The sequence below is a fragment of the Anser brachyrhynchus genome (assembly GCF_964034855.1).
Source record: "Anser brachyrhynchus genome assembly, chromosome: 3".
NCBI classification, from domain to species: domain Eukaryota; kingdom Metazoa; phylum Chordata; class Aves; order Anseriformes; family Anatidae; genus Anser; species Anser brachyrhynchus.
Window position 1 is genome coordinate 30,128,755 of NC_137696.1, and position 27,357 is coordinate 30,156,111.

At 39.0% G+C, this 27,357-nt stretch overlaps 1 long non-coding RNA gene across 1 annotated transcript; it reads left to right on the forward strand.

Moving 5' to 3' along the window:
* Positions 1-247: 247 nt before the first annotated feature.
* LOC308193581 lies at positions 248-20,948 on the forward strand. The gene is made up of 3 exons (XR_013949792.1): positions 248-6,595; positions 11,942-18,341; positions 19,361-20,948. It is a non-coding gene; the product is annotated as an uncharacterized lncRNA (long non-coding RNA).
* The last annotated feature ends 6,409 nt before the right edge of the window (positions 20,949-27,357 follow it).

Consider the following 27,357-nt stretch of genomic DNA (forward strand, 5'->3'; position numbering starts at 1 on the left):
TGGTAAGGGCTGGCGCAGAAGTTTCACCTTGCAGCCTCATCCTCCCCAGCCAGCCAGTAGTCCTGCTGTACCTCTTTAACCTATGGCATCTTCTTATGGCCCCACTATTTAAGGCCATGAAAAATATTCTCACCGACTTCTGTGCAGCTGATTGACAGAGGAGACTTGAGTATGAGAGGCAAAAAAAGAGCATTTTGTGAACAGTGGTCCTATAAACTTGCTATAAGTGGTCCTATAAGTTTGCTTGTACTGGTTGCAGCTGCAGGACCATCCTTTAGAGTACTGAAATGGGGCCTGGATGAACCCCTGCTCTGTGCTTACAGGCCTTACATTTTAACAGAATTATCATGTAACAGGCTGAATGCAGCAGTTCGTGATGCAGACAGAGTAGGAAGGTCCGGAGAGGGGTTCATTCCTCTGAAAAATGTTTATATCCCTCATTTGGGTTAGAGTCTTATTATTCTCCAAGGTGCTGCACATTTTATACTTGAGCAGCAGGTCCAAATTCATATGCCCCGACAGGATTCCCTCGCATTTTCCTTCACCATTCAGTTCAGTATTCACGAGTGCTGGGCTAACCATCACTTCTTCAGAAGTTGTTCACCAGTTCCTTGTTGCTCTGCGTCTTTCACTAAACTACATGCCTCGTACGAGTCTACTGTTTTATCTTTCAGCACTGAGGACCAGCTACTGCTGGGCTCAGGAGGCATTTATCAAAGACACGACTGCTGATTTACTACAAAGGGCTGCTGAATTCCTCCAGGAACTGTCTTTTGACCCAGTGCTGTAAATTCTGTACTGCAGAATTGGCAGACTCTAACAGCTTTTTGTAACAAACTGTGGCAAAAAAGAAGCCCTGACCTCAAAGGACCTAAATATTTTAAAGTAAGAGATTGTGCTGTGCTTTGGGTGTTAGGCTAAACTGTAGAACTAAAAACTGCATCTCTTGGATATATAGTAAGACATCAGTTGTTTTTTTCTTTTCATTAAAGAATGTTTAAAAGTGATCTATGATTATAATTTTTTAGACACTTACTAATTAAATGGTGATGTTTTCTGCCTTTGTAGCTGAATGCATAATCACATGTTGCATGGCTTAGCATCAGTGCATGGTTTTCTTCTGGATAATGAAGCAAAAGAGCATTCAGATACCTGATTTTAATTATTTTCAGCATTGTTGTGTTCCAAACTAGGAAGAGCATTTAAGACACAGTTGCATTCCTGAGAATAGTCCAAGCCCAGATGGGACAGAGCTCAGTGCACCCTCCCATTTCACCACACAAACAACCTGGATACAGGGGAGGAAGCTGTGAATCAGTGGTACACACGGGTACACGTCAACATTTGCACACATAGGCAGGCAGAAAGAATTCTCCTCTTCTCAGTTAGGCAGGTGTTTGAAACTGTGAAGTTAAGGCACGAGTCTGTCCTTGCAGCACTCTCACGATGCCAGTAGAAGATCTGAAACACTGTGAGACAACTTGGTGCATGTGTCAGTGTTCAAAAGTTTATTTAGATAGTGATTTGTAACCAATAAAAGCAGGCGTAAGCCAATTCTTCCTCACCCAGTCTCCCTCCCTGATCCACCAGCCCAAAGAATATGGCAGAGGGTGTTTCTGCAGCTTTGTTATGTTCTTGTGTGCAGCTTGGACAACAGTGAGCTTGACAGCCTCAATACTGGGAAGGGAAGATTGCAGTTCTTACATAAGTTCTTATGTAAGGGACAGTTGGTGATGATACAAAGCAGTGAGAATGGAGAGAGAGCATCTGGAGACAAAGGAAAGTCGAAGACATGGAAGAAGCTGGTAGTTTTACAGAAAAGGAGAGAGAAAATCAGTAGGGAGTGAAATGTGAGGAGTCTTAGTGAAAAGAGAGACTAAGAGAAGAAAGAAGAAAACAGCAAAGAGACAGATAAAAGAGGCAGCAGATAAAGAGGATGTGAAAAGAGGGAAACAAAGAATATCTCACATCTGCTCATGCAGTTCAGATGACAGTTCCTGCTTATATTCACAGTGCATGTGTGAACACATGGGTTCCCTAGGTGACTTTGAAAATCTCAGCCAGGAAATCCATCCTGCCAGAAACAGTACCTCAGGCAGGAAGTGTTACCTCTAGAAAAGCCAGTTCAGGAGCTGAATCACATCAACCAGCCAATTTTATTTTATTTTTTTAATGGAAAAAAATGAGGCAAGGAAAAGAGGAATGGCTGCTGTTTGTCTAATAAGGGCATTTCAGACTGAGTGCATGCTCTAATATTTTCCACTGGAGGAATACAGAGCCTTTCCTCATTTCCCCTTGCCTTTTGGGACTCGTATTATGCACCAAACTAAGCTTCTTCCCTTGGCATCTCCCTCTGCTCGTTGTTGTTTTTCTTCTCTGCCTCCATTTCGTTGGAGAAATGTTCTGGGAGCTGGCCTCCTGCCCCCTCCCTGCTTGCCCCTCTCTGGGCTGGCTCCACTCTGCACCAGCTGTGACCCGATCTGCCCCAAATTTCTGCCTTCATGCCCATCCCACCAGTGATGTTTGCCGTGAGATGAGTTGACGTGACTGTGCCCCTTTCCCCATTGCTTCTGCAAAGCTATTAGCTCTGTATTATTGCTAGCTGCAGAGTCTGGCACAATTATTAAACCCTTCGGAGGAGGAGGTCCTGGAAGCACAGCAAGGGCATCTGCAGCAGACAGGCCTGCTCCCTGCAATGCCCTTCTGCATTTCTCTCATTTTAAAACTGACACTCAATGTCAGGTTTATCAGATGCTAACAGGGGGAAGTGTTTCAGATGTAACTTAGCATAGTTCCTCCTCCCCTTAATATCTCAATTCCCATCTGATTTAAGGTAATGCTCTAGCCTGTGAATTTTCATACCTACTTCTACTTCTTCTGCTCTATACACATAAATAAGGGGTAGGACAGGTGATGCTCTGCAAACTTACCAGAAAGAACCAACAAAGTTAATCAGCTAAAGCTTAAAATGCAGCATATTTAACACACATGGCTAAAATTAAACATACGCTAGTTGTTGGTTGAAATCACAATATCTTTCCATCAAAACACATTTCTGGAGATGATCTTCATTCCTGCTTCACTGGCTCGCATGTTATAATTTAATCACAAAATCCAGAATCTGGCGCTCTCTCCACACAGTAACTGGAAATCTGGTTCTTTGTGTTTCCCTAATTTGTATCATTTATAATAACAATAACTCTACTGAGCTGGTGGTGGAAGTCAAATGACAGACCCTTCACCATTATGCCATGTTTTTTATCAATTAGCTTGCTGAATATTCCAGATGAAACCAGTGTTTGTATTGGCCAGAATCCGGGCCGTGCCTGAAGAGGTATTTTAGTGAAATGAGTATTAAGCAAGCTTTGGAATATTAAGCCAAAAATAGATTTTTGTGCTTAAGTAAAATACTCTCCTTAGCCCATTGCATGTATAGTGTACTATTAAGCTGTTATTTCAAAGACCGGCCTATTTTCAGACTTTCAGCATCTGTAAAAAAATTAATAACGATAAAGAGGGAATTCATATTTTTCAGGCTTTAAAAAAGGCCATTGTATAAGTCACCAGCCTCTACAATAGGCATCTGTCTGAAAACTGTTCCGCAAAATTTCGCATGAAGTGGTGCTGTGTTCATTAAACACCCTGCTTTTGTAGTCCATGCCGGTCAAAGATAAAATGCTTCTGAAGAGCCTTCCAGAGCAGATCTGTGAAACCGCATACATTTCTGTCTTGAGAAGGGTTTACCTGGATGCTAACAAACTACAACAGACACAGCATTTGTTGATGGCTGCTTCAAGAGCTGGAGATATTTGTTGCACATGAGTGAATGTTTCAGATGAGACGAAGGGTGGGAGGCAAGTTGTCTTCCTGGCAATAACTCACCCTACATATCCACATATATTTTGCAGAACTGGGCTAAGGGACTTAAGGGCACGTCAGGATTGCAGACGCCTTTTGTGTTTTCTTTCCTTTTTAGGACATAATAGAGCTGTATAATTAAATGGAGATTATTGGCAACATTATTTAGCAGTCATTATGGAGTCATTAGGGTTCTGCTTGGGCAAAAAGATAAGTCCCCTTCCTCTCTCACACTTAATGCTTCTATCAACAGCTTAGAAAAGTGGTTCACAATGAATTGCCACTTAAGTAGTCCTATCTTCCCCTGCAATCTCCCTCCTGTTGTTCTTCCCTGTGGGCTAGCTCAGAGGGTCAGCACACTCAGCTTGCCTGATGTAATGCAGGCTTTCTGATGGCTTTTGGCACTTTGCATCTGCTCCCGTGGAAAAAAAAAAAAAAAAAGGAGAAAAAAAAAAAAAAAGGACTCACAGGGAATAGAGAAAGACTCAGTGCTAGTCCAAACAGTGATGCCTTTCTCATGCTTTGTTCTGCAAGGAACAGACCACACTGTGTGGAGCTGCTCTCTGTAGAGGCATGACAATGCTCCCCTTCCTCTGCAGCTGATGCTTCACACCACTAAGCTGCCCCAAAAGCACCGGGCTGGTCCATGAAGAAGGGTTTGTGCCACCTCCCTGCTTTCCAGGCTCCATGGCTCTCCAGTGACTGCTCTAGCTCAGGATTTTTGAGGGCTGGATTCCTGCAGTACCACATGGTGGAAGTGGGCATAAACTCCAGCGTCATTACCTAGCAGTTAATAACTCTGCAAATATGCACGTGTGTGTGTGTGTGTGCGGATGTTAGAGCCAGCCGGAAAAGGAAATGTCTGTTTTGTGGGAAATTCCAGGTTGTCAACATTTCATTTTCTTCTGTGCTGGAATGAAACATCAACATTACCAAAAACCTGGCAAAATGGGCTGATGTGTGCCGCTGCCCGCATTCCCACCAGCCACTCCCTGCAGCAGAGAGGCAGAGGGCTGCCTGCGGCCACTTCTGGAGGGCACGCTGCCCTGTTTTCTCAAAGCAGCCTGTTGCTGTATTTTGCTTCTTTCACATGGTTAAATTTGGGATTTACTGCATGCATCTCAACTGGCTCTCGTTCTGCAGCCTGGCCAACCATGTGTGACAGGATGCCAGCTTTTGTCCCTCACCCTGCCACGTCCTCATCGTGTCCCCTGGACACGGGGCTTTGCAGTTCTAGTGGCACTGGGATATTTCTGGGGAGTTTTGCAGTCAGTTCGAATGATGGCAGGATTAGGCCACAGAGTTAGTCCAAGAGGAGAGAGCAAGTGCTCTGGGGAATTCGTAAAGCAGTACAGATGACTGCAATATACTGTCCTAGCATAAGCACCTCAATATATATATTTTCCACCAGAAATAAAGTCTTTCTTTGTTTAAAGGCTTTCTTTTTCTTTTCTTTTTCTTTTCCTTTTTCTTTTCCTTTCTCTTTTATTTTCTTTTCCTTTTTCTTTTATTTTTTTTTCTTTCCTTTTTTTTTTTTTCCTTCCCTCCAATTAAAGCATTGCTACACCTCTTGTTGAACCATTTCTTTCCATGTAAGTCTTTATATGCTGTTGCAGACACCTGCCTCAAATATTTTTTCCATTATACCTGGGAGATATTTAACGGCTAAAGAGTGACAAAGCTCTAAGACAGATAACATATTTAAAGAAAAAAACTATATATACAAAAAGTTGACATTAAATTTGAATAATAAACTACCATAAAACTTTGATTTTAAGAGGGAAGTTAACATAATGAAGACACAAGAAATCTGATACAGGGAGCCAGTATCTCCTTGACATGCTTTGAGTCCTGCAGCCCGTCCTGTGAACGAGTTGGTCCCACTGCAGACATCTAGGCTTGGTCTGAATTGCAAATGGGGCTCACCCTGGAAACGTTATTTTGGAAACAGCAGCTGGAGGAATGGCATGCAGGGGAGACAATGCCTCCGCCCGGCACGTGTGGAGGCCTCGGCAGAATTTCATAGTAATTACCACAAACTTTCTCACTATTATGCATGAGTAGTGACAGGCTTGCATTGTTAATCAGAGTAATTAGGATTTAGTTGAGGCATGACAATAACCTGTGCCTCATAAAGGCCTGAAGGCTATCCATTTTCTTCCCTTTTCCTAGGAGTCTCCTATTGTGATTCCCAGAAGCCCAGCAGGAATGCAATCAGGAAATCTCCAGTGAATCCATGTCCCTAAATCTTCAGGCTTGACAGGTTGAAGTCTGACAAGCTATTAAAAAAAAAACAACTAGTGATCATTAGGCTGTCTAAAGCAGACTGAACTTGTTTCTGTCTATGTTCATTGATTTATCTACCACATGATATTGTTTGAAGCTTAGATTACTCACGCTACCGCCAGTTGACATAGTTTGTATGATAAAGTGACTAAACATGGCTCTGGCTAAACATGCACGCCTTTCTGTCCTTACTATTTCATTGCCTTGGGCTCATTCTGCAGTAACAAAGATATGGTTCAATATTATTGTGAGAAACAAAAGGCAGAAATATACTGAATGGTTTTATTGAATTATTGAATTATTGTTTTAATGAATTATTTGATCACTCCCAAAACCTAGTGTCTGTGACAAATACGGAAGTATAGCACCAGCCTTTCCACAGTTCATCTCTGAGCAGAGATTTCTAGGTCAACTGCTGTGAGCTCTGCACTTCGCTCCATGAAATTCAGAGGTAGGCTTATTACAAAATTTCTGGTAAAAATTCTCCTTTACGCATGTCTCTTTTCCTCTTCTAAGCAATTTTTAATAATAAAAAAGATTTAAATTTAAATTTGATTTAAAATAAAAGTGATTACGTGTATAATATGTTATTTGTGGTTTCAGTTTACTTCAGGGCTATTCCTGTACTCTACACAAGCTTTCATACAAACAGATCACATCAGATTGGAAAATTTCTGAAAAGACATTTTTGTTGAATGGGATTGCATTCTTATTTGTTATTTACAATAACACCTGTTTTTCCAGTCTTTCCTTCTTGTTTCTTCCATTATTTAAAAATTACTGGCTTTCTTACAAGATTCAAATCTCAAAGTGGAAAATAAAGAACTTATTCAGGTCTTCTTTCCTGTTGGCAGAAATACTGTCATCTTATACTCTCGAGGAAAGAAAAATAAAGCAACTGTTTTGCACCATTATTCATACAAAACATAAATGCATAAGCAACCTTAAACTTTTATTTGTATACACTTGAATGTCCATATACACATAATATGTATATATGGTACTTTTTCTACATAAATTCTCCTGTTCGTGAAAGACATGCACTGTGAGTTCTAAAAAGAAATAAAAAATCATTTGTTATTTAAAGCAAATAGAAATACAGGAAAGTAGCTTCATAAATACTTCTTTATCTTTATAGATATTTAAAAGGGAGAGAGAGAAAGAGAGAGAGAGAGAGAGATTTGGCATGACATGAGCATTGTCATGTTCCTGCAAAAAGATCAAGGGATATTTAAAGACAGCAGTCAAGTCCTGAGTTTTATGTAAACACAACATTCATTGCATGACATTCTTCTTTTTGTAGCTGCATTAATCATATGTGCCTCTCATATTTTCATTTATTTAAATTTCCTTTTATTAATTTAAGAGGATCTTAAATTGCTAAACTTCTCTATTGTTAAGAGAGAAATTATGAAAACTCTGTGTGGTTTTCCTAGCTCTATACAAAGGCTGAAGCTGCAGTTAGAAGCTATTGAGGCTTAATGTGCAGTCTTCACACACAGATTTGCTGAAGGAGGCTTCACATACTGCATCTTGCATGAAAGGTGAAATTTATGCAACCATATTGATGTTTCCATTTAGCCAGGCATCCAAATTTATGTCTCTCTTTATTTCTCAAAGATTGTTTTAAGTCATTTGTAGAAGACAATATATTCAGTGTTGTAACTTTCTAACAAATTGAATTCTAGGAATTAATATAATAGAAATCTCTGCAAATGAGCTTTCAGGAATAACCAAAAATACTCTCTTCTAGTTCTTACAGCATGCTTATCTCTCTGGTAGGTGAATATATAATGCTAGGTACAACATCTGCTTCCCCACTGCTCCAGAGGATAGTATGGATGATTGTAAGGTAGATCTGTGCAAATTTATGAAACAAAACACTGATGGAAAACTAACATCTGAGTTACTATATGAATCAGATGGAGAACTTTTGTCATGACAGCTTTCCTTAGAGACTTTCATCATTTTGTTTTGTTCTCTGATTTCTATGCTTAGTCAATATTTGAAAATCAATTGAGAAACTTTGGGTTTCATTAATAAGATATGAGGCACCACCAAAATACTTTTGAAAAATAATTAGTTAGGGAATTAGACAGATATGAGCTCTTTAAGGGAAAACTGGAGATAATAGTTAAAAGAATAAAATATTTGCAAGTAAAGTACATAATTTAAAAAGAATAAATGTTTGCCAGTCAATGTACATCAATAGCATTGATAAAAACAGACTCTGAATGAGCCACATCCAGAAGAAGAAACAGCTGGTGTAATGAAACAGCAATGTAATAGACACCATTCAAAGTGAAAAGACATCTTCCAAAATATGAAAGCTGTGTCCAAAGAAAGAAAACAGAGGAAGAGTATAATCCCCAGCAAAATAAATGTTAAACCACAGCAAAGCAAGCCAAAAATATTAGTGGAAGCAACTTGCAGAAGCAATCAGAGCTAACAGTAAAGCCTTTTGTATATACATCAGAAGCAGCACATTTGGACAGTTAGCAGGATGAGAAGAAGCAGCAAAGGAAGATAAAGACATTATAGAACAGCAAAATGAATTATTTGCATTGGTTCCCGCTGCAGATGAGGTGGGAGTCTTTCACACTGGGGTCATTCTTTACACAGAATGAGTCTGTGCAAACTCCCAGACTGGAGTGTCAGAGATTTCAGAGCGAATCAGCACCGTGACAAAGCAGTAAAACAACGGATGATATTCATGCAAGGGCGTCAGAAGAATTCAAGTATGAGATTGTCGGTCAGTCAACTTTGATTGTGACAAACCAATTCAACACCACTCTCAGGATAACATGAAAGACAGATAGATAATGGGCACAAAAATAATAAGAGGAGTTTTCTGTGAAGCAGACTAAATGGCTAACACCTTTCCACTTGCAAAAGAGATGACTATAAGGGCAGCATGGTAAAGATACTCTAAAATTATCAGGATGCAAAAATTTTTCAAGAGTATAGGAACACCTTATTAGCCATCAGATAAAATACAGAAAAAGAAGTGGTTTCCTTTTTTTGTTTTGTTTTGTTTTGTTTTGTTCACACATCATGACATTGTGGAACTCCTTCCTGCAGGACAGATGCTGTGAAGGACAAAGAGGTGATTCCAACTTCCCTCCACCTTCCCCCCAGATTACTGGATGAGACAAATTAATGAAAATCAGATGCTTGGTTGGCTATTAAGAAGTGGCGGTCTATGTGCTGCCTCTGGCTTAGAAAGTACATAATTGCTAAATGTTGGAAGATGGAAAGATGGGAAGTCAGCAGCAGCTAAAGAGCAGACACTGAGAAGAACGGTACAGAATGAGCCCTCCCTTAATCGAGCCTGCTGCCAGAGATAAAACATTGTCAGAGATGTTGGTTCAGTCTGTGTTATATTTCATATGCTTTCACACTGTGAACCATTCTTTTTGTCTACTTAATTTTCCTCATTTCCAGGGATGCATACTTGTGTGATAGTTTTTCTCTTCTGACTGGGTGATTGGGCACAGCTTGGGCAGGAGAAATCTGTTAAACAATTTCATCTTTTTCTGTCTAGCATCAAAAATAATATGATTCAACAAACCCAACATCTGACTGCAGTTAATTTTTCCACAATATTTTGTGCTTGACTGTGTAAGCAGTTTAGCATTAGCAGTTCTTATTGCCTTAATGCATATTTGGCTGTGTGCTTCTATGTGGGAACAGGAAAAGCAGGTTAGTTCTCCCACCTATATTACTTGTGACTTGTAGAAAGAAGAATGTGATTTATTTTCTTTAGCCAGAACACAACGACACAAGGAAGATAAAGTGGTTTTCTCCTGTTTATGCAGGAAAATTTCAGCCAAGACGGAAACCAAATCCAGGATTTCTGAGTCCTGTTTCCTACCCTGACCATTGGAACATCCTCTGTAATCAATAAGACTATTCAAATTGTGAGGTATCTTCACCTCAGAACCCATTCAGTGTGTATTTTACCAGGACATGTCCGTTAAAAAAATGTTTTCCATGCTCTATCATCAAAAATTCCCTTTTGAGCATGGTTAACCCAGCCCGAGTTTTGGAAATAAGATTTAGGCCCTTCAGGGGATTGTCCTTCCCTAGTGTTGCTAATCCTGTGGTTTTTAGGGCATTTTTTTCATAAAAAGGAAATGTGTTTTGTTTTACTTCAGTGTTTACAAGTGTTTGTCTGGGAAATATAGGATTATAAAGGAACACATTTCAAGCACCACGCTGGGTGTGTTAGTGCTTTGTATTCTGCTACCACATCTGCACTTCCTTCATCTTGTGTTTCATAATGACCCAGACAAATAAGAATGCGATCACATTCACTAGAATTGTTTAATCATCAGTGGTCTGACCCTGAAAAAGACAAGGCACGTTAGCTTTCTGTCACACTGGATGGCAACTGAGGTTGTACAGCATCTGGCAGCATGTTCTCAGCACCTTGCAGAATTTTGTCTTTTAACTCCCACTCCACATCTATTTTCTTCAGTATACTGCAAACATAATTATAGTTAGCACAATCCGTACTTTCACTTTTAAGTAAAACGCCTGTACCCAGCAGGCAAAATAATAATTATGAGATGACATTGTGATGAATGATGACATCTCCAACAATGTGCTTGAGCCATAAATGGAAAGAGACAGTAAATTTTATCCTATTTTTTGAAATTACATGTGCTGCAAATCCACTTTTAATGACAATGGAATAACACATTTTTAAGCTACAAATCACAATAGGATTAATGCAATAATACACCAGTTTCTCTTGTCCTCAGCTCCAGTCCTGGCAGGGAGTTTCAAGACAATGCATAATAAAACACACATTGATTTGAGGGTGGTTCTCTGTGATAAGGCTGTTTTCAGCTGTAGCTCTTTGCAGTGTGGTTCATTTTAAGGAATAAAGAAAAGGAGGTAAAGCCAGGAAAATGGGTAAAGAAAGATAAAATGTGAAAAACAATGTGTTTGGGACACCCGTGTTGTGCTATCTGTACAATTGTACAGTCAGTCCATTGATTACAGTGGCATTTCTCTTGACTCAAATTTACACAAATGGAACAGCATCAGGCCTTCAGATAACAATGATTTATGTCCTTTTTGGCAGTCATAGCAGATAACAGTGTTAGATTAAGCCTTCTCCTGTTTAAACAAATTGATATTTGTGACATAAGATATTCTCTTGGAAATGACAGATACGACAATTTTGTACCAAAACTGATTTTAAGGACTTGCAAACAGTTATATGTGTAATTTTTTACACTGTTTTCTTTTCCAAAAAAAAATAATATTTTTTTTTCTTCTTCAGGGTTCAAACAGGACTCATTTTCTATTCCAAATACTGTATTGATTAAATAATTTGTAGATTGTTTGAAATGTTGTTGTTTTTCTGATAAGGTTTTCTGTCTGAATGCCAGCTTTTCAGTAAATGGAAATACTCAGTGAGAAGAACAAATTATTTCATAAAGACTTAAATAGAACTTCTATTAAAACATCACCCCCCACAAAACATCACATTTTGTCTCAAAATGTCTTTTTGAGACAAACATGAAATTTATCATCTATTCACCTGTTCATCCTTAGAACAGCTCTAAATCCATTCTCTTTTTAGATAATATTGACAACAGTTTCATGAAATTCCTAAACCCTCAGACAAAAATAAATGTCTTTTTACTTCACAGACTATCACACAACTTTCCTGGTGAGGAATCCCCTTTTAGGGTCACTTCTAAGGTTTATCATTCAGAAGATCCTGATCTCTGAAAGAAGAAAGAGAAGCCCCTACTAACTACCCTCCTTTCTTTCTGTACAGCTGACCTACATGGACCACCAGTACCAGAGCAGCACTATGTCTGAATTAACAGAGGGTTTGCCTGTATCACAGTCACAGAAATTCCTTTCTGGATTATGGAAAAAGTGGTTTCAGTGAATCTGCCTTGTCTGCTGAAGAAAAGTTCTAATGAAAAATTGATGAACACATTGAGCGCTAGTCTCTTCTCAATGAAATCCTTGTTCAAGCCAAACTTCCAATAATGTCAGTAGTGAACTTGAGTAAATTTAGAAGAGCAGTACCAGCTGAGGAATAACTGCAGCACCATTTTTGGAGAATGTCGTCTGTTTGCTCTTGCATTATAACATTCCTGAGCGTGGTAAACACTTGAGATTGCCACCACCAGCTATGCCAGCTGGCTTGCCTTCCTTCTTCTGTTCTGCAGGAAAATTCTGGCAAGTGAAATATTTTCAAAATGTGTTTCTGACACAGTGGTGGAAGACTTACAGCTATTGTTTGAAAGAGGCAAGAAAAAATAGCTATGTGTTCCCCTTGTTGGAAGAAATTGTATCTTAATGGAAAAGTTCTGGATTTTGACTCTGGAAGATAGGTGCGTTTTGAATCTTTGTAATGGAGACAGCCATGGCAGACTAGTTTTAGTGGAAATACTTGTTTTGATAAGTGAGGAAACACAACAATTACTAATGCATTTTACCACTTGAGACTCTCTTGACAAACATTCCGTTAGGATTATAATATAAATACATAACTGCTTTTCCTCATTTCAACATGCCACTTGTGAACAATTTTGTCATAACAAACCCCATCTTCCCTGCTTTTCATTTATCTCCCTAAAATAGAAATGGTCTTTTTCCATTTATCCTGCTAGAATAAACATCTATTAATTCTCCCAGGTCACAAAACCTTCAGCTTCTGAAGGTTAGAAATGTCTGCACAGTATGCAACTCTTTTGGTTTAGTTCTGCCTTGAATCAACTCAACAGAAAATGTCCAAATATTTGCCCGGTAATGGGAAAAATGAATGTAATTGATCCATGGCTCTTATGTACAACATCAAAGTACTTAGAGACAAGAAGCTATTGTAAGACAGTGACTAATAGCTGTATGAGGGGATTTCCATTAGCAGGCCCACAAGGAAGATGATTCTAATTTGTGAGTGTCTTGTGAAAAGTTAAAACTGTCATGAACTATACAAGGAGTTTTTCATAGAACCAAAGTCATGGAAAGAGGCATCACTTTTTATATATATGACCTTGGGATACCCCAATTAAGGTCAGATGAAATCATAAATTACTTAAATCCACTGAATCCTCCTGTAAAACCTCCCATAACACATTTCAGAGTCTTCTACGCCAAATCTTCCAAATAAGTGTATTTTTGATTGCTCTGTGGATAGCAATCATTGAACTGAGGTACCATGAAAAGTTTTAAAATCTCACGGGATGCAGTGATCCTATCCCTCATTCCAGAAAGTGAAATCTGACAGAAGTGTAGCAGCTCCCTGCACAGTGCTATCTGCGAAGCTGCGATAAGTGAACGCTTGAGGAACTTGCTATTCATATCTACACAACATATTTAAGATAAAAGAAAATAGAAATAAAAGACTGAGCATGGAGTAGATTCTACCACCCTTGTCTTTACTTTTACTTTTCATATAGTTTGTGAACAGTGAAAGTAAATACACAGCCCTGCCTAATCTCCATTTCAGTTGTATTTTCATAATATTGTCAGATGAAAGTTGCATTTCAAATTTATACTCTGGTTTAGGAAGTTTAGCTATTGTCAACTTCTGTTGAAATTATTTTCTTACACTCTGAGACATAATATTTCATCTCTACATTTGCAATCATACTTATGTATGCAAGGAACATACATACGTGCGTAAGACATTTCTTCCCATACATCACCAGAATATACACTACTACACCAGCTTCAGACATTTTTTCTCCACAGGCTAAACTGTCCGTCTCAGAAGTGCATAAATAGTGGAAGGGGAAAGAGACAGTAAGAGCATCTTTGCCCTTTCACAGTCTTTGTAGATTGCAAGTCCCAGAAGTCTTTCCCTGGTATCAATGTGAAAAGAGAGGTAAAGAGCAAATACATTAATGAATTTCCTCTTTTGCACTGCATTCCAGTGAGGCTGCCTGGTAGGAGGGAAAGGAGATAGCTTGTTCCCCGAAAAGGCACATCACAAATTCTTTCCCATTTTTGCCAAAGACTTGTACTATAAAGGACTGCATTTTTTATGAGACAGAGTGCTTTGGATGCTCTCCCTGATGTGGTTCAGCTTACTTGCTGCCTCTTATTTAAGCCCATGCCTTAATGGTATAATTTAACCTTAAATTATAGGCATATTTTACTCTTGTTTTATATGCAGAGATTCCTTTGATGTAAATGGTGCCCTGTGCAAAGATGCAGGGTTTATCATGGCCCTTTGAATACATGTGACATGGCAATTTGTCCAAGACATATTCTCATGCAAGAAGAATGGGATCCCATGGTGGGAAAATCTAGGGCCAAACACTGTGCTGAACTGACGCAATAGGATTGAACACAGTGTGAAATTATGGCAAAATCCGATGTATTAGCTGCTTGGTGCCACTGTTTTCTTCATCCACCCACTATTCTTTTATTGTTACTGATGGAGAGTGCATATTGAATTGTCCTAAGAAACCTAACTCTTGTTGAAAGGGGAAGAAAGGAAGGTGATCTCAAGGGACTAAGTGACCATGTTAATTGGATACATGCGGACAGAATCCAGTCCAAAGCTCACGGAAAAATGTAGAAGTAATCCTGAAGACTTTGGGATGATCCCCACTATGAAATTTTAGGATTGGGATCTTTAAACAGTCAGTGAGCACAGAAGCCCCTCATACCAGATAAAAAGGCATGATGCAGTTTTGCAATTGAGCATGTTCTTCTTTTCAATCAAAGTGTCTCTAGGCTCTTTTTATCTTTCTTTCCTTTTTCTTCTTTTTCCTTTTTTTTTTCCCCATTCATTCTCTCTTAATAAGGCAAGTTTTGCTGACCTTTAGATGGCCTCTCATAAGAGACTCCATTAAAGAATAAAGTTCTAAGTCCCAACTCATCTCCTGCAGACCTAAATAAAAAAATATAAACATTTTACAACAGAGATGTAAAACTTCCCACATCTTATGCAGGCAGCTATTTCATCAGTGTTGTTCTAGCCCTTTGGCTATAAGAGTGGTCAGATCTCCTTTGCAACCTCTCCATGGGGTCTTAATCTCTAGATGCATATAAATTACATAAATTCTTTTAGCACAAGACAGGATAATGCAGTGGAAGACAGGAGGAATTGGTTTGGAAATTCTGGAGTTTATGAAAGGCATGCGAGATAAGAAAATGTCAAGGAAAACAGATCATGGGCAGAAGCAGATGTTTAGCTTATGGTCACATCTTTGATCCTCTCTTTGCATCTCTCTTACATGATGTGTATACAGAGACAGTATAGAGCCTGCATTGCTAGTGTGCAGAAGGGGCATCATGAATTCACAGAAAGATGAATCTATAAGAGGATTGAAGGGGGTCAGAGTCAGCATTTGCACTGTTTTCTCATGAGAAAGTAGGCCAAATGTCAGTTAAAGTGAAATCACTACACAGCCTCTAGCCCACATGTATAGCTATCCAAATGAATCTGAGTCAATAGCACCACTAACCTTGAGAAAAAATTTCTGTGTGGTTGAAAGAGTCACTAGGAACAATACCTGTACCAGAGCCTAGGATGACTCCACAGTAAAAATCTAGCTGAAGGACTTGATTCTGTAGCTATGCAATGTGGTCGGATGATTTATATCAGGATGAAGATCTGGCTTTAAACAGGCAGAGGGAGAGAATTTTGAATATAAACAACATAAACATTTAAAATTAGTTCAGACCTTTGTTAGAATAGCAATACTTAAAGTGCTGCAGGAAGCATGTGAATCTACTTGTACCTGTGCAACAACTTTCTGGCTAATGTCTCCAGTATCTCACAGGTACTGAAGCTTGCCAGCTGTGTGTTTCTGCAGCTGCTTTTTATTGAAAGACACAATAAACACTGCAGTCGTGTAAATCCTCTATAAATAGCTGCAGCAAAAGCCATCCCTGCACCCTGTTCAAAGTTAAACACCATACTAACTCCCTCACCCCTCTCGATTGGCTTGTAAATTGAGTATAATACTAATAGCTACCCTTTTCTAAGTGCTTTGAGATCTTCTAATGAGAGGTACTATTTACTAGTGAAGTCCAAAGCATTAAAAATAGTTGCTTTTTTATTTCTGTTCATTTCTGAGACATCATTTCCAATCCACCTCCATTGTTCCCAGCAAGGAACTAAAATAATTAACAGCAGACAGCCTATTAAGAAATGGAAAGTGTTTTGGTTACTTGCTATTTGTGGATATGCATTGTTACAGAATGGGAGCAGCCAACTGCAGTTGGGAAAAATTCTGCTCAGCACAGACTTTTTATCTCTAGTGTTTACCAGATTCTGAATCTGAAAAAATCAGGGATTGTCCAACTTTTTCAGTTTTCAATGTCCAAAATTATGTAGTGACCACGAATAAACTGCCTAAATAAATTCCATTTAAGTATCATAAATATTTTTTTTCCATTTCCAACCATTTTTTTCTTCCAGATTCTCCACCCCCAACCCCTCACTATAGCCCATGCAGCCTTTTAGTTCTCTCCAGAACTTTTTAGTGCAATCACTTGTAAGGGGGTGGAGAGTGCTCTGACGCAGGACACAAAAAACCACAGAAATATCAACTGATTGACTTTTTTTTTAACCGTAAAAATAAAGTAAAATTAAAAAAATAAAAGTAAAAGAAAAGCCTGTGTTGTCTTATACACAAAACACATGTAAGACTTGTCTATGTGTGCTGAGGCAGTCTCACAATGAGGCTTTTCAGCCAGACACTATGGCATGGAGGAAGGACTCTACTGAAGGCTGCAGCGAAAGCACTCAAATGGCTGTGGACAAGAAGACAAATAATTTTGCCTCCAATGTCTTACAGGTTAAGATATGATAATGAATGAAAGAAATAGCTCTTTACTCGGACCTCACTTTGAATTTTTTTGCTTTTATTTCAGACCTGAAGAAGAGCTCCTGTGCTTGGAGGTTCTCATTTTTTCTGATTGTAATAGTTGTTCCAACTGAGGATGCTTTTTTGACTCAGATATTTCCTACTTTTGTGTTGACAGAAAACTTATCGTTGCAAGGGACACAGCTCTCTTCATCTCTGAGTGCTCTCTCTGAGGTGCAGCTGGATCCAAGACGGGAGTCAGAAGACTCCTTGGAGCCCATGGTTCAGCCCTGGGCAGTGTATGTTAGGGACAGAAATAGCCAGGGTAGATTCTTCATGCTGCTGGGTAGGGGGTTTACTTAAGAGGAAAGCCATGGCTTTGGGAAGAGGACAATATTTTGGCATGGATATCTAGAAGGCCTGAGAGGGATAGACTGTCTTCAGAAGACTTCTCAGGGGAGAGATAGGAGGATGGCTGTAATGCTTGATATTCTGGGACCCATACCATCCTGCCCACAGCGGAAAAGGCTCTGTTCACCACCACTACCAAACTTCAGACCAGAAGTTTTTAAGTTTAAAGTTTAACTAAAGTATTTTTTTAGTACAGGCTTTATGTAATTCTGGGATATCATTTTGTTTGTGGTCTAGACAAGGCAATGCCTGAGCGCTCAGCTTGCCTCAGCTTTGCTGTTGCTCTTTGCATATCTCAACACTGGGTTCGGGCAAATATAACTAATGATGTCAAATGGGGACAAAGAAGTATGGCAAGCATGTAGCACAGAGTCCATATTGTCTGCACAAAGAATGTTTTCCATGAGGTACCAGCTGCTGCTTTTAATTAAAAAACCTAACTAAGTGGATTCCTACACAGCCTGTGAGGAGCAGCTTCACAGATACTCCAGCAGTTAATCACATGCTAACAACGCTGATAAGCATGAAGGTCTCTGGGACTGAGGAGCTAGGGGTTGGGAGAGTTATTATAAAAATAACTGTTAACTTTTCTCCCACAGGTTTGGCAGTCAGGAAATGGCTTGCACCACTAGTTAGAGACAGAGGGTTTCTGTTTGCTTGCTGCATGACTGTGACACTGTATAGCCTATCCAGCAATGCTTTGTGAGTGCTCCTCAGCCCGGAGCAACCTGTGACTTCAGGCCACCCCAGCCCTGCTGGAGATGTTTGCTCTCCTCACTGATTTTGCCTTTGGACTCTCTCCTGGAGTAGTTAACAAGGCAACCAACTGAGTTTGCCTGTCTGCTGGGAACAGTTTGGAGACCACTAGCTCATTTAATGAGAAGTATTAATAACGACTACGGTGACACATTTTTTTTTTTCAGATAGCTTTTGGGGATGATGACTTGATCAAGGATTAATGTTATTTATTCAAGTGACAAGATCAAGGTATGAGATACATAGTTATTTTTTTTCAATTTTTTTTTTCTCTCAATTTCATTCTTTAGATCATTAATTACAAAGTAGGAAGATTTTCAAACTGTACTGTATATTCTTGCAAGACAGAATCCCCTCCCTCTTGCATTTTTCCTGTTCTATTTCTGGCTTGCATGTTGTAGAGGATGATTTCTCCCTTATGAAAAATAGTAAATGAGTTGTAAAAGAATGCATTGAGATTTTTTAGGAATTGAATATACTTCACACGCCTACTGAGTGATGTGCATGAAAATCCATGTACTGTACATGGTGCATAAGAAGGCTATTTTGTAAGATTTTTTTTTTAAATGAACTGTGCCTAGAATACTAAAATTGAAACCTTGCTCTGGGTGGTCTTTATTTTTGGCTGAAGCCTCCTAATAGTTCCATAAATATTAATTTATGAAGAACTCAGAACACAAGTTAATGTAGAACTGACCACTTTCTTGGTGTTCTCATATTACTTAAACTGTATTATTATTATTTGCTTATAGAACAGTGGGAATACTGTTAAAAAATTAAATGGGACTTTTATCATTGAAAAAGTTTGTGGTTTGCTTATTTGGATCAAAAAAAAAAATCAACTGAGCACATGCAAATAACTTCAGAAATAAAGTGCAACAGTACTAGTTTTGACACCAGCCCCATTTGTTTCCTCTGAAATGTTTTGCCAGTCCAGCAGCCAGATATTTCAAGAACAGCCTCGCAAGGGAAGATTAAATGTGTGTGTTTTTATAAAACAATGACATCTTGTTTTCAAAGCCCTGCAAGCTTAAAATGGATATTAGAGCAGTCACATATAAACTGCAGTTCCCAAGGACAACTGTTTAGCTTAAGTGCCATTTAATGTTCTCCTAAATGGTTCCGCTGTTTAGTGTGCAATATATCTTCTAGATTAGACCTTTAATCCTTTACATTGTGCTTGCTGTGTCAAAGAGGGCTTCGTGCCAACTTCTTCCTATTGGTGGGTCTCTTTCTCTTTCTTTTAACAGGCACATGAAGAACATCAAGGTCTTATGTTTTGCCTCTTTGAATCCAAACAAGAAATCCAGTTAAAAGTTTTGTGAACAAAAATCTTTAAACAGTTTAATGTGTTTCCTCCTCTTTCTGCTTTAATTTTAGAGCTCTCATGAACACAAAGAAGAGCAAGAAAGACCAAAAATAGAACATAAAGTACTGCTTTTTAATAAACGAGAAAAAAATGATACAGGTTAGCTGGGTACATATAACTTTAATGGGGACTTCAGAGGGCTACAACTTTCATGCCTCAATACCATAAAATGAAGAGAACACAACTCCACTATGACTGTGATACACAAAGCAGAGAAATCTAGTACACCTTGTTAAAGCAGAGCAGGATACAAACATAAGCTCAATTTGGGGGCACATCACTTTTTGCTGAGCTGGCAGTTGAGTGGACTAACCAGAAGACCCTCATTATTGATGGACCTTAAGTGTAAGTACTGCTTTGTGGCATAAGTAAATAGTGGGTTTCCGGAAGCTAGCTCTGAATTTCTTAGTCTTGGCTATGCTTGCATTTGCTCCTGAGAGGAAAATAAATTTGCCCTGTATGGCCTAAAAAGCAAAAACATCTGCTGGTATTATGAGCAGCCCTATTGTCCAAGTCCAGCAGCAGGGAGGTCTGCACTTGTTCAATTCTGCTTTTCTGCTAAGCATCGTGAAAGCCTACAGGGATCATTATCAAAACTCCCCAGGGCAGCAGGGGAATGAATTCACTGATCCAACAGGTAGCTGAAAAAGGCCACCCCAATGTCCTGGCTAGTAGTACAATATGCTATGTACCACACAGGGGACCTACAACCGGGAACAAGCTTGGTACAATTGCTCCAAAGCCAATGATGGAGAGCAGCCATGGGCTAAGGGAGGAACTCTGCTTCTGGGAAGGTTAGCTGTGGTAGCTGGCAGCTGGAGGAGGACATGAAAAGCTAGACTCAGTGGGTGGTGAGGAGGAAAAACTGATGGTGCCGACTGAACATTTGGTTAGAAGAAATCCCACCTCGCTTGGCCTGATTCAGTAACCTGAACATCTGCCTTAAGGAAAGACTTGAGTTCCCTTGGCTATTCTGACTCACTGTAGTTGATTCATTAGTTGAAAAATAGCTGTGCTCAAATACCTGAGGCCAAGGTAGCTTATTGCTATCACATCTGTTATCCCGAACTGTTATCTACAAGCATATGAGTTTGCTTTGTTAATCTGGGGCACTGAGAAAATAAAAGAAATACATTTCACTTTTTTAAAAAATTATTTTTTAGCTTGCACTTTTGTTATTTATATAAGAATTTATGAGTAAGAAAAACATGTCATATTTGAGTCCAGATGTACACACACCCAAAAGCAGAAGTTTGTCCTAAAATTTCCATCATCAGATGTTATTCATATTTGGACTTGAACATTAATAGAACACAAAACAAAATGTCAACTGTCTGAAAAGAAATGGAGTCTAAGTAGTGCTGACTAGGAAAGCAAACAGACATAACCCTTTCTGTAAGTGTGAGACTTCCAGATTCCTATACCATCTGATGTTTCTGCCAGCAGTGAAGAGGAATCCATTTGACCCTCAGGTTTCCTTGTGGCCCCTTAAATTTCTTTGTTGCAGGAATAGGAGGGAAAAGTACCATAGGCTGTATTTGTATGATCCCATTCACTTACTACTAGTAGTTTGGCTTTACCAAATAGTGAATGTTTTCCAGACCTCCCTGGCAGGCCTATAAGGAAAGGCCTTCCAAAATGAAGCCTTTTCATTCAGATCCAATCCTCAGAGACTGAACCCTGTGCCATCAGCTCTCTCCCAGAGTAATTTTCATCCTCTATGTGAAAATATTTCAATTAATCTAGTTATATTTTTGTCAGAATCTACTGATTTCTTTTTTCAATACTGCATTTTTGTAAAGATGTCCATGGAAGACTGCTTATAATTGTTGATGTGGTAGATCTATCAAAAAGTGAACATGTAATGGTTGAGTTTGTTAACAGAATAAGCTCTTGTGTCCACAGAAAGATGCACATCTTCTTGCAGCCACGAAATAATTGCAGACCAAGGGTTAGATATGTTAACTCTAGTGTCCTACTCAATTGAATGCTTGTAGATAGGGTCATTGATCTCTAGCTGTAAGTATACACAGCTCCTCTAGTGACAAGGGACTGTAATGAAAGTAGACCTGTCAGGAACGGTGAGACAGGATAAAGCATGCCAGTCTCACTCTGGACAAAGATTTTACTTACCCTTTAAAAAAGATCTTAATGAAGAGACTCCACATTCCCTTTAGGCAATCTTTTCCTGCACTTGACATCTTTCAATGAAATTGCCACGCAGAAAACATTACTCTAATCTTTCTTACCACAGTCTTTCTTGCTCCCACTTGAACACATCATTTTATTTTTTTTTGTCCTATCTGCCTTGCATGTGGGGATTAGCTTGTTCCCTTCCTCTTTGCAACAACCTTTCATACCCTTGAACACTGTTTATCACATCTCCACTCAGTCTTTCTTCCCTGTGCTAACAGACGGAGGAAATCTTCAGTTAACAGGAAGATGGTGTAGCTGCCTTCCTATCAGCCCACCCTCGTCTTCATGGAGATAAGCAGGATTTGGAGTGCTGGTGAATTCTGACGAGCGCAACAGCCCCTTGAGGGACATTATGAGATAAAGCAGCTCTGAAGCAGTTCTAATTTGTCTTGAGGATATAACTGTATAGTGGTCATAATCAGAGTTGGGGGCATATAAAGATAGCTGGGCTATTCCTTCTGTGCCTCTGATTTGTGCCAAACACAGCTCAGGCAGTCCGTAGTATTTATCCACAGTAAGGTAGTGATTTGACATATTTTGCCCAAAGAAGTATTCATGATATCCAGGGACATTAGCTGTGAGATACCAACCAGACTGATAGCTTTCACATTTTTCTTGCAGGTTATTTAAGTATTCCATTAACTTTTCTGTCATATCTATAGGATGACCCACATTTTTCTTTTACAGAAAAATAGCAATATATAAATTATTTTTCATTTTTTGACAAAGGCAAATTGAGACTAATGTCAAAAGACATCTAACTTGACAGATTTTTAATTCAATAACAGCAAATTTATGGATGATGTAAAATTGGTACTTATGTTAGGAAAGATGCATATTAAGGAGAGAATATTGATGTCTTTTTTTAGATTTTTTTTTCTGAAAATATTATTTAAAGATTTTGGGCTAAACTCAGTAATGCATCTTGGCTTCTTTGTGCAGCTCTAGTGATGCAAAAGACCTACAAACCAGTTTAATTGCTTGGTTAACCTCAGTTTATTACTTCTTTGTGCTGCTGCAGCAGTGAAAATAGGCAGGCCATATCAGGTTTTCAATCTCTTATTAATCAAAGGTATCCAACTGCCTCCTACTACAGCATTTTGTGTGCTCTAGAATACACCTTAATCGTCATCTTTGTCACCTATATTTTTATATATATATATATTTAATTTATAGTAAGATTCAACCTTTAAAATTTTTCACAGTGCTGGAGGCTTTCATTTTATATACTGGTGTGTATAATGGAGAAAGACTTCAAAAGAGCACACAACCTATGTCTGAGAAAGCCTTTCAGATGGCATTGTTCATTAAAAGAGCATATTTAAAAGTCATTTCAGAAGATGAGTGTAGAAAACCACCCACTAAGCACTTGATTTTTTATATATGTATGAAGGCATGACAGTACTGCTCCTTAAAGAGAGAGAGAGAGAAAAAAAGATTTCAAAGATAATCTTCCTTATTGAATAGGCTTCCCATCAGCTATAAAAAATAAAAAGGACAGATGCACCAGATGTAAGGACGGATCCATGTTAGTGGTAAGCCATAACAGAAAAACACATTCGTCTGAAACACACCACTGTGTGCATGCTGAGGCCTAGAAGACTGTGGATGTCTATGCTTTCTTCCTATGCACAGCTGCAAAGATAACCCAGATAAAATGCAAAGATAAGTCTACTGTTCAAGGGCTCCAAGGGGAATTCCTTGGAACAGTTCTGTTCTTTCAATTCTTATTAAGGTTTACATCTCCATTTCAGTTGATGACCAACTCGCTAGCAGGGTCAACTGCTGGCATAAATCCCGTCAGAAATTATAATGTTAACTTGACAGTATCTTCCTCATAGTGAGAGAGCATGTTGGGGCTTTACAGTGAGTTTGTTTGGATTGTTTTCCTTTTTTTTTTTTTTTTTCTGCCCTTATACTGCACGAAAAAGTGTAAGGGCAGAATTCTCCCATTCTTACTTTCACCTGCTTAAATTCTTGTGACAATGATATATTTTTATGATGCACTAAAATAATAAGGACAATGATATGATACCCTCAAGCAAAAAAAGTTTTGAGGAAGAAGTACAGCTACATAGCCCTCTATCCAAAGCTTACTGAAGTCAGTGGGAGGTTTTTCCATAATTTTTAACAGACTTTGGATCTGGCCTTGAATTATTTATTAATGAATAAACCAGGCGATGCACTTTCTCCAGTTTAGACAAACCTTCTGAATCTGCCAATTAGAAATTTAACAGGGGTGGTACCTTCTGGTTTCTTTCAGTAACCACTGTTCTTACAAATAAAGGCTAGCACTTTTCCAGTCTGTAGCACTTATAAAATTATCACAGCTTAAACTGAGTGTCACATTAAAAACAGTTTTCAGGTCACCTGAGCTATAGTGATAGATGTCTTTGGAGATCGCTTCTGCCAAGTTGTGCTTCTCTAGATTCTACTTCTGTGCCTGACGACTTGCAGTGAGTGCTTGGAAAATGCTTGCTAGACTTCTCCAACTGTGTAAGGGTTTCTAATGATTTCTTAGGAGAGACTACACTTTGGGCTAAGCAGTTCAAGAGAGCCCAAGGAAAAAAACTGGCAGGGAAGTTGTCTGAGCTTTGAATGGAGCAGCCCATGAAGACAAGGTCCATTGAAGTAAGAGCAAAGAATAGAGCTTTTTGAGTGCTACTGGGCAGAACATTATTTCTGTAAAAGTGGGGTTCTAACAGCTTTAGATTTTTTTTTTTTTTTTAAAAGGAGTGCCTCCCTCAGGCTTCTGATGGAAGTACCTATATGTTTGTAATCTGAGAAGTGCATATTTCAGCCTTACTGTTGCCTCCTGTGAAAGAAACAGAAGCTAAGTCCACACAGAGACTGAAGACCTGATTTTTCTGTCAGTAACATTAATTTAACTGGGGCTCATACTGCAAGAGAAGCATGTTCAACTTGGAAAAAGATGGTGGAAGTGAGAAGAGAATTAGATTTGATATTTTCCAAGAGCAGAATGTTTGATATCTGAAAGTATGCCACAGAAGGAGTGCTTGCTGTTAGATACTTTATATTAGGTATAAATTTTTCCTCTTTGAAATATGAGAGCCTATTAAAAGTCAGCTTTAAAAACTGTTTTGATTATCTTAGTGTGTCCAATAGTTTTATCATATTCTGCTGTTATTCTAACAAAGATTAAGTAGCCCATTATTCCACACATGAATGCTTTGAAGAGCTTTGGACTGTAGCATCTGTGGAATTACTAGGTGTTGCCATGAAAAGCCATGGATGGAGGAGTCTGTCAGTATATGAAAGCTATGCATGCATATTCTTCATGAATAAGTATATCAGCAGGAGTAAAAGAAGGGCTCAAATGGAAAGAAGCAGGAAGCCAAGAGAATTCCTTTTCATGTGTTAGATATTCAAATACATTTGGACTGAAATGGTTCTTTTTTTCCAAATTAATTACCTCTGCTTGGCCTGAAATCCTTCAGTGAAATTATTCATGCTGAGGCAAAGCATTTGCCATTGAACTGTTTAGCAAAATCATGCAGCTAGTCCAGAAACCATTCTCAATAGCCTCATGATAGTTTTGCACCCTTGTTACCAGTCATCACACTCACTTGAAAGAGAATGGGAGCTCCATTTTCTCCTGCTTGACCAGAGCAAAACAGAGAGCTTATGAGTAATGCTTCATCAGTTCAAAGAGGAACTAGTCCTCTTAGAGGAAATAATCATCTTAGGGCTACTAAGATGATGAGAGGACTGGAGCACCTGCTGTACGAGGACAGCCTGAGAGAGCTGGGCCTGTTTAGCCTGGAAAAGAGAAGACTGAGGGGAGATCTCATTAATGTATATACATTTGTGAGGGGAGGGTATCAAGAGGATGGAGCCGGTCTCTTTTCAGTTGTGCCCAGCGACAGGTAAGAGGCACTGGGCACAAACTGAAGCCCAGGAGGTTCTGGCTCAATATGAGGGGGCACTTCTTTACTGTGAGAGCAACAGACCACTGGGACAGGTTGCCCACAGAGGTTGTGGAGTCTCCTTCTCTGGAGATGTCCAAAACCTGTCTGGATGCCATCCTGCACAGTATGTTCTAGGTGATCCTGCTCGGCAGGGAGGTTGGACTGGGTGATCTTCAGAGGTCCCTTCCAACCTCGCTCATTCTGTGATTCTGTGAGGAAAAAAAAAAAGACAGTAAAAGAATCATTACAGGAGGATATCCTCTCCACATTGTTGGCCACAATCTCTTTAGTGCCTGGAGCATTTGCTTTTCTGTCTGGCTCACAATACTTAGAAAGCTAAGGTGCAGTGCACAGAACAACCCTTTTCCATAAAAGCCAAGCAACTGCAGAACATTCTAGACACTCCAATGAATAAGATTGTGCAGAAGGGAAGTATTTGAGGCATATGATGAGCAGTGGTTTTTTTTTTTTGTTGTTTGTTTTTTTTTTTGACAGACAAATCTGGGATTTTTCTGAACATGAGCTGAAATCTCAACTCCAAATATTCTCAAGTTTGGAGGTAAGCCTGAATTCAAGTCCAGATGTGCATAGGGTGCTTTATCTTACCTCTTACTGTAAACAACTGACTGGAAAAAGAAAATTCGTTAATCTAAAAGTACCCAAACTTTTACAGTTGGCTCAACTAGACTTCTCCATTAACCCTCTCTCATTTGGGCAACTTTTCAGATGCTGAGTTGCACTCTTTTTCCAATCTGCATGTTTGAGCTGGATTTCAGAATTTTCTTCCCTGCTCAAGCCCCTCTTGTCAGGTTTCCAATTAGTATTGCTTGTTCTCAGGTAATGTCAGCCTTTCTCTGAAATTTGTGTTACTGTCTCAGTTGGGTCGCGGTAGGTCAATAAAAGAATGCAAACAAAATGTGCCTTGCCTTGATCCCTCATCATCTTTTCCAAAGGGAGGTAATGAGGTTATTCTGAAGGCTGTTCATCATTCCTCTGGTGGTCCAGCCACTTCACTTAGTTTATGATTTGCTGCCAGCAAAGCTATATCAGTACAACCTGCAGCGTTGCTCTTGGGTTGACAGTGACATACCATTCCCTGTGGGACAGCAATATTCACTGCAAGGCATGCACTGGCTTAGCAAACCTGATGAAGATAAAACATTACCAGTTGGTCAAGGTATTAAATTAAATGACAGTAAATGGAAATAAAACTTCCATTCAAAGTTGGTGTAAGAATTCATGAAGCATTAATATATATATATATTTGCAGATCGTCAAATTATTTAATATTGTAACATGATTTTATTGGTTTCAAAGGAAACATCTTGTGAATCAGGTAAGACCTTTTTAATGACTGTCCAATGTATTTGAAGGAAATCACAACAGAGCTGGAATCCATTTTTTCTTATTAATATTCTGTCCATGCACACAGACTCTCTTCTATTGTGGATGTCTGTCAATAGGACTAAGCAGAAGTCCTTACTCATGAAACATTATGGGAGGTAATGTAAAGAAAATGCCTTACACAGCTGCACATTGATGGAACTTGGATTCTTTTTTTCTGTGTTGCAATATTACAAATTATGGATTTTATTGAAGATTTTTTTAAAAAACAAACTCTAGACCTTGTGTTCTGATGTTCTTCATAACTTTTATGTACTTTTGATAATGAACATATAAGTGCAAACCACACAAATTCCTGTTCCTGATGGTTTTAAAGCCCCACCTCAGTGCAAAATACAGCTGAGAAAAC